Raw genomic sequence first — 8206 nt, forward strand, 5'->3', positions numbered from 1 at the left:
CCAATGAAGCTTCGAGCAATGATCCATGCCCTCTTGTACGTGTCGATGCGTCAAGACCAGAAGAGGCCTAAAATCCCAAATTTCTCCTGAAGAAGGTAACGATGCCATTGCAGCGCCACCATCTAGTCCGGCTGACCAAACATGGGTTTTTGCAAAATTTGAAATTCACAAAAATTGACCAAATTTTTTGAGAAATTATCTTTGTATAAAATACCAATTATATGTACAATATGCTAATGTATTTCTCTCTAACTTGGTCAAAGTTTACAAATTTCAATTAAGAAAAATCTACCACACATTATATTTTGGGATGAAATGACCCAGTCGGCCTTCCCAAACCAGCCGCAGACGTCCGGGGTGACTGGCATCCCTCGAACCCAGCCCAAATTGAGGTGCCAATGGGGACGCCCAGATGCATCCGCCACGTCAGCCTGACCCACAACGGCCTCCACGGACCTCACTCCGTCCCCACTAAAAATTCCCAGAAGGAGAAAACCCTAGCTTCACTTCCCTCACTTCTCCTACTCCTGTTCGCTTCCCCATATGTTCCCCTCCCCCTCTCCATCCCAATGTTGAGCACCGGCAGCGGCGGTGGCACCGGATCCAACAACGAGGGCGAATGGGACCCCTTCGTCCGTGAAGCGGACGAGTTGCCTCCGCACGGGCGACAGCTCTCGCTCTGCTCCGTCCCCTGTCGAACGGCGCCGCAGCGCGGACGCCGCCATGGGCCCATCCCTGCAGTGCGCATAGCTCCACGTGCTCGGCCCGCTCCGCTCGTTGGATAGATGCCCTCCTAACTCTAGGGCGGCTACTCCTCAGGGGCATCAGTGGATGCTCAAGCCTGCGCCGCCGGCGGCACGGACACAAACACCCAAATCGAGGGTACGCGCTGCCTACCGCGAGAAGTAGCGAGCTAGGGAGAGGGCGGCATCGGCGGAGGCGACAATGCAGTCTTCCCGCCGCCTACGCGGATTGCCTGCGGCGCCCAATGAGGAGGAGCAGCTCCTCGCACCTGTCTACCACTGCTCGCTGATGGACGCCCGCCGGCTTCATCAAAAGAACGCCAAGGACCTTCGGCTTGGTATCGAGCAATCGACGTGCGAAGCACTGGAGGAAGCGGCGGCAGAAGCGAGAGCGCCAAATCTGGCGAAGCAGCAGAACCGCGGTGTCCGGATGATGGCCAGCTACATCGACTCCTCGTTCGTCGACTCGACATCACCAACGGCTCCGATAACCCCACCCTGCCGCTGACGGCTACATGGAGGGCTACAGCCGCTTCGGTGATTGGAAAGGCAAAGGATCGGCGAGGCAGTGGTGAAGATACTCGGCCCTATCTGTCATTGTTTGTGTTTTTAGTAATTTTAGTTTTAGAACTATGTCCTTCAGCTGAGCTATGATGTTGTTTTGGTCCAGATTATATATATGGATATGCTGTTTGTTCTATGGTCGTTTATTTTGTTGATCATCTACATTGTTTCTTTCACGCTTCATGTATAGTATGGATTAAGAGTACCGAATATGAGGTACACGGTTGTGGATGCGGCGATTTAAGAATTAACCGGTCACTATCTATAATATAGGGTGCCGGATTTGATATGTCCGGCTGGAAAAGTTTACCATGGCCTTGCTATACTGCTGGTCTGCACACAGTGTACGCTCAGTCTCCAAAGTCGGTCTACTTAGGAGTCGTAGCACGTGACGATGGCATCCATACCACCCATCATCATAATAACAATCAACAATGATGGAGAAGAATTAATATACACTTCGATCTCATGGAATGCTGCTCTAGCAGCTACCACCAAAACCGTATATTAATTTAATTAAACTCTGCAAGAGCTGCGAGACGACGAATGGACAGTTGGACACTGGACTTGTACCCGACTAGAGAATATAATCTTTGGTCAAGACTAGCTTAATTACGACCGTACGCGGATGGCTTGACCTCCTCAAAACCCATGTACTCAAGACTGCTGCAAGAGCTACATACATACCTACTTGCTTATTTGTATATTCACTGATTAGTACTACGATCAATTATTCAAATTAGTTGGCTGCTAGTTGACTAATTACGTGATTAGAGTACGTACATGACCTCCAGACAGAGCTAGGACCAGCCAGGAAAGGTCTGCGAAGATATGAACAAGCGTACTAATTTAGTCCATTAGTCAGCTGCAAGCTACTACTACTTTTACCTTAATTATCTGTCTCTGATTTGGTCTTGCTTACGTTCTGTCTTCCGCGTTCCCTTTATATTCTATACGGTCTAGTTGCTGATTGGTCCTGAAGAAGAAATTCAAAGTTTTCAGTGAATGAACCCATGCTCTTGGCCGGTCTCTTGTTGATTTTCTGGGTCTCTTGAATCTTTTTCGAGGGACCTTCTCTATTCAATCCCGGCGATTGAAGACTGGTGAAGAGTATTATGCATATACATGTACAACCCGGAGGCATTTTGAGCATTATTATGTATATAGCACATGTCGAGGAAATGTACACGAAATTTTCTTTGAGATTAGTGGTAATTTCTCGAGCATTAGCTAGTAAATTACATGCTTCCATATGTATGATAAACTACAATTAGCTTGTCGAAGTGTGCACTGTCACAGTCAAAGAGTCATGTTTACGCTTTGCTTAGCTGTTGGTTCTTTCGTTGAAATTTTTGTGGTCAATTTGAATTCATTTCAACAAGATCTCCACTCTGAAAACTCTGGTATTCATACTCTTCTGTTTTCTGTCAACGCTACTGTACGTAGTGTGTCTGTAGATACGTACCGATGCAAGAAAGCTGGACTATTACACTCTCACACTTTCACATTCTCAAAGAAATGTATATACCGCTCAAGTCAAAGAAAAGGAATGCACGTGTAATATACCGCTCAAGTTAAAAAGTGCATGTACCGCTCACCATTTTCAAAATCATGATTTTTGTCTTTTTAGAGTAGCTTTCACCATAACGTATGTCATATTCAAATTTTACACATGTGTAATACATCCGTACGAATGTGTGTGTGTTTTTTTTTCTTCTGAAAATTTAAAATATGATTTTTAAAAATAACACAAGGTCCAGGAAGCTCATCCTTTGTTTAGCATTTGCGGTGGTATTACAACTAAGTTAACTATAACAAAATAGGTTTTCACCCTGCTTTATAAATAAAGCACCAACCATGCATGTTGAAACAACTTATTCGAGTACAAGGATATAAAATAAAAGATTTGTTGGGATGACAATACAAGACATACCCAAAAGTGACACATGACTCCTCCCCAGAGCCGAGGAATCAATTGCTAGGAGGCGCAACAGGCTGACGGCAAATCACCTGAAGATCATCCATTATGCCGCCTAGCCGGTCTCTGTCCCTCCGCCAACATAGCGGGTGGCACTGCCATCGAAATATAAGAATTTGGCTTTGTTTGTTTGGGCTTATGTAACCGTTTCGAATGGAAAAAAGCAAAAATCCAAACTAACCTTTTATTTCGAATACCAGAAGTACTCGATGAAGGCTGAAAAAATACTCGGCAAAGCCTTTGCTGAGTGCTACACTTGGCAAAGACCACTCGGTTGTAAGAGGATGGAAGAGGAAAGAGTTGGCATAATGTGATGTGTGTATTATTCAGCCTCGAGGAAACGAAGGAAGAAACCGACAGTAGACTGACATCCCCCACACAGTCGTGGCGGGAGCATCGTTGAGTGTGTCGCACCACAAACGCCTTGATTGTAAAGGAAGCCTACAAGGTGCTCAAGCAAGGTGGTAGTCCGTTGTGCCAATTTCAAGGAAGTCAAGAGTAGGGCTGTGGAGCCACGGTCGAGGTAGCCGAGCGCGTGGACGTCATGGTTGGGGTTGCCAGTATAGAGGTAGCTGCACATGAAGTCACGACTACAAAGAAGCATCTAGGACCCGGGGATGCAGCAATGCGCCAAGATAAAAAGCGGAGATATGATAGAGGCAATCGTCGAGGAGGGTGTCGATGCCGAAGACAATGTTGTTATAGCAATAATCTTACTTTGCTGATCAAATAATTACTGTACAATAGATTGGAGAGAATGACCTACTCTTAATTAAATTAATACATTTTCTGGATTTCCTAGGGCTATCTCCGTGGACAGCGCATACGTCGTGTAAGGCCATTTTTTTTGCAACTCCATGTGCTAACGCATGCCTATAATTCTACGCCACATTAATTACTTAGCAAGTTCGTTAGGGCATTTCCAATGTTAACCCACAAATTCCTCCGGTATATGTCTGTTTTTATGTTCGGACATGGTTTGCAGACATGATACGGGAGGGAGCCATCGAACGCTAATTACAAAGTATCCAGCTGAAAGAAGAAAAAGTATGTGAAGACCATACATGTGTTTGGATATTTGTGGTTTATTGTTCGGTTGGGAGGAGAGAGAGAAGAGGGGAACCATGCATGTGCGGTTGGGAGGGGAAGAAAATCGTATGCAACCTGGGTCGCATGCAGTGATGGTGAGACCCACTCCAACTAGGGACACTTGGCAAAACCAAATCTCGAAGCACATAGGCCATTTATCCTCTGTTTCGTTAACAAATCCTGAATTCTAGCCACTGTACCAAATCCCAATCCCCTTCCCTTTTTTCCGCTCGCTCGCCGCAGCAGCTGGCGCCGCCCCGCCACCTCGGCTGCTCTCCCCAGTGTTCCTCGCCGCCCTGAAAGCTCGCGTTTGAGGTACTTATCCGGCGCGCTTGCCGTGGCCGCCGCCCCTGCTGCACTTCCTTGCCATCCACGACCGCGTTCCTCGGCGCCCCAATAGCTCGTCCTTCAGGTGCAGCTCATCTGCTCATTGCGTCGTTGCGCACCGGCGCTCTGTCCATGGACACCGTCCAGCTCCTCTGCTCCGTCCAGCTCCCCCACTGTCCACGTTCGTCAGGCTGCATCTTGGCACCATGGTGTCGTGTTGTCGCCGCCGAGGCGGAAGAGACAGAGAAGGGTGTGGGAAACAGGATGGGTCGTCGGCGAGATAGAAGAGACAAAGAAGATGAGCAGGGCGTGGGAAACAGGGTGGGATGGAAGGAACATAATTAACGAATTAATTGGAATTAGAGAATTAATTGCTTTGCCTGCGTTGAGAGATTTTTGCCAAGTGTCCAGCGCTGGAGCGGGTCTCACGATCACTGCGTACGACCCATGTCGAATACGATTTTCTTCCGTTGGGAGTAGAGAGCGAAGAGAGGGACATGTATGTGATTGATCAAATGCATGTCCGGACTGCGGCAAAACTTCTCACGTTTGTCTCCAAAATACCGGAATTTGAACGTTCAGACAGCTTCGCGGACTGATACAGGTCATCATTGGATTGTAGAAGTGAAAAAATATGTCCGAACAGACATATACCGGTGTTTTGCGGGTCTCCCTAGAAGATGCCCTTATATATACATACAAATCGAACTAGCCAATTTATTCCAGCAGTGTTCCAGGATATGTTTATAAACCTCATCCATCTAAAGTATTTTTTTTTTCAAGTATCACGTACGCATTGCATATTTTAATTTACTACATGCATATAGCTAACCCGATCATATCCATGCATCGGAAAGTGTCATGCAAATTGGTTCAGTTTTCGAGGTAAATGTACTGAATTATCTGCTGTACGTGGCATACATAGATTTCTGCAAAGATCGCACAAAATTAATACTATTACTGTACAAATGATTATATACGGCACTAAATCGTAATCCACCTAATCTCGCATGTAATCAAGCAACAACTACAGCAGATATAGTCATAATGGATCATGTGGCCGATATATATTCCTTAATGCATGTATCAGCAACGATTACTAACCTAATCAGTGTGCTAATTGTATATACGGTCCACGCCTAAGTCAAAGGTCAAATTGGAGACACGGTCTTGAGAGAAAGTTCAGATGCAACATACACTTGCTGCTCGACCTAATTCCCGGTTTTCATAATTATGCCTGGCTGTATGCATATGCGTGTTCAAGGTCAGCCCTGTCGAGCCTCTTGGTTGGTTTTTGGAGTTCATAAGCAGTGGACATAAATACATGCACATTAATTGTGTACTCTCAATACAATGCCCCGGCAGCTAATCATGTTGGTTTGGTGTATATGGATCTCACACATAATAATAATCAGGGGTGATTAAATGATTGATATATTGTCGTTATGGCGGGGAGATAAGGAAGGGATATACACTTGTAGCTTTCTTGGTCTGAAATAGTGTGAAAACTACACATTAGTAATTTCTTTTCCTTGGTGGGATCATCATGAAATAAAAAAGAATGTGCGTTTTAAACAAGCGAAGCCCCCCGCCCCAAAAAAAGAATTGATACCTAGCTACGGCACTGACGTGGAATGTGTAGCAAAATTCAAAGGGACCGAGTTCTTTATGGTTTACTACTAGCTTCTACTAGTTCACAAGAGTTGCAGGAGTTTCAGCACAGTAGTTGGATTTATCCCTAGAAAAGTACCACTGTTTGTACTGAAGTTTTCAAGTTGTTTTCTCGTTCCCTCAGTCCGCGAAGCTTCTAGCGCGAGACAACACTTTACTGTAAATATATATTTTCAAGCTAGTATTTAGACTGCAAATTTCCAAAGCATAGCTAGGTATATGTTCGCTAGTTATCGGTGGACGTGTGGAGGTTGGATCTTCCGACCTACCTCTTAATCACTGGTGGTTGCTATTCTGGTGTGCTGGTTCTATGATGTCTTAGCAAGATGAATTTCTGACTGTCTACTATAATAAGTTTTGCCCGGCTCCGACGAGGGAGGAGCGATGACGGCGGCGTGCCTTCAGCTCGAATGCTTTAGTCGTCGCTATGTGCTCTACATATCTGGATGAAACTTTTATTATTTTTGGTGTTCGTTATACTGCCATGATTGAAGATAAATAGATCATATGTTTTTGCGAAAAAAAGTGGATCTGATAGTACGCTTCAGTGTCGAAAAGATCAGTTGCTTATTTGTTTCTCAGGGAGCTCTAGCTTATTTTTTAACTGTAGGATATACTATAGTACATGTGCATGGAGACCCAAATGAGAGATTAAATTTAAATTTATTTCTCATTGGCGACCATGCATCATTTCTTTTTCCGTAATAAGAGATAAAAATTATTTCTCACTGAGATATTAAATTTTTCTCTCACTAGTTTACTAACTTCTCACTGGGCACATGTATTTTGTTGAATTAATCGGCCGAGGGTAAAAAACATTGTGCACCGTATTAGTTTTGCTTTGCTGCTTCCATACGGCGGTGGCACGACAGGGAAAGAATAGTCCGCATGCAGCTAGCTAGCACGGATGAAACGACGCGACAGGACGTGGCAACAACCAAATTAAAGGTCATGCTAGATAGGGCTGAAAGGAACATTCAGCTGGCGACGGGCAGGACATGGGAGATATATTCAGCCATGCATGTAGGCGCGCGCTCGTAGCCAAAAATGGGCAGGCACGGTCGATATCGTTGGCCCCCGTCCGGGTACCTTACACACACCCCTTTCCTTGTTCCCCGGTCCAAAGCTACGTACGATTAAGTTTCTCCCGATCCAGATGATCAGCAGAACGAGATGGAGGGGCCGGCCTGACACGGTCATGCATGCATGCATGCATGCATGCATGAGTGAACCCATGATAAAAAAAATGTCATGTGGCCGGAAAGGACATGGCCAGTTTACGGGCGGTGTTTCTGAGGTGATCAAGTGTAGCACATATACAGTACGTACGTGCGTTTAGATTAGTTTTTCTTAAGAATGAAATTTTGTAACATCGAATGTATGGGTGTTGCCGAGTCAGTGCATGCATGCATAAGGGTGGACAGGGGAGTACCAGGTACATCTTGCATGGCGCAGAGGACACCAGGTCCAAATTCCCCCTCATTGATAAATTTCAGGTGTATGTATATTGTTTAAGGATTGCCTCTTTGTAAGTCGCCCAAAAAAACTGAATTTCAAGGTACATCTTCTATGGTGCAGAGGACACCAGGTCGAAATTCCTTCTCATTGACAATTTGCATGTGTATGTATGATGTTTAAGGATTGTCTCTTTGTAAGTCGCCCAAGACAATTGAATTTCAATCCAACAGCGAGCCCATCTCTTTCTCCACCGCTGCCTCTCCTCCACTGGTGATGCCGCGGCGAGCCACATTGTTCCTCCACTAGTGCAGAACCGGGCTTTAGCGCCGGTTCGTAAGGGCCTTTAGTGCCGGTTCTGCAACCGGCACTAAAGAGT

The sequence above is a fragment of the Triticum aestivum genome, chromosome 4D, assembly GCF_018294505.1.
Source record: "Triticum aestivum cultivar Chinese Spring chromosome 4D, IWGSC CS RefSeq v2.1, whole genome shotgun sequence".
In the NCBI taxonomy this organism is placed as follows: Eukaryota; Viridiplantae; Streptophyta; class Magnoliopsida; order Poales; family Poaceae; genus Triticum; species Triticum aestivum.